Raw genomic sequence first — 582 nt, 5'->3', positions numbered from 1 at the left:
AGATACACAATTAGATATAGGAAAATATATAAAAACAAATAGCTGGTTAGATATCAAAGGTAAGTATAGAGCTAACGTATCTGAGTGTCAAACCTTCAGTAAATATGCAAAATGGCGGGACATTTTATGATAACTGAAGTCTTATCACAGGGATATCATACAGGTGTAGGCAGGGCTTCTCTTTAATGCGGATTCAAAGGCTTCTTTAGAACTTATAATCGTCATTAACTGAATAAAGATAATCAGATTTTTTTCCCATCTTATAGCATTATATTGCATATATTGTTTAGTGAGCAAAGAATTTGCATTGTCACACTGCAGGCATTAAACTAGGGAAGTATATTTCGAGAATAATAGGTCATACCTATTTTGCAAACAAACTTCTACGCCATCTAACAAAAACACTGATTTCATTATATTCATTTCATTATTGTTTATAAGTAGACTCATCTGCATGCACATTAACTCGTCATAACAACGGTATCTACTCAGTCAGTGAATAGGGAGATTTTCTGCAAAATAGACATCTTCCTTGGAAAAATAATCATTCATTCGTCAGCTATGGAATTTCAGCCACTCTGT

General features: G+C 33.2%; 1 protein-coding gene across 1 annotated transcript in view; it reads left to right on the top strand.

The window, feature by feature from the left end:
- Positions 1-582, top strand: part of LOC119594629 (neprilysin-2-like) — a 37,634-nt gene that overhangs the window by 23,498 nt on the left and 13,554 nt on the right. The gene's annotated exons all lie outside the window — the stretch shown is intronic.

This window comes from Penaeus monodon, chromosome 34 (genome assembly GCF_015228065.2).
Source record: "Penaeus monodon isolate SGIC_2016 chromosome 34, NSTDA_Pmon_1, whole genome shotgun sequence".
In the NCBI taxonomy this organism is placed as follows: Eukaryota; Metazoa; Arthropoda; class Malacostraca; order Decapoda; family Penaeidae; genus Penaeus; species Penaeus monodon.
This window is presented reverse-complemented; position numbering and strand designations above follow the sequence as displayed.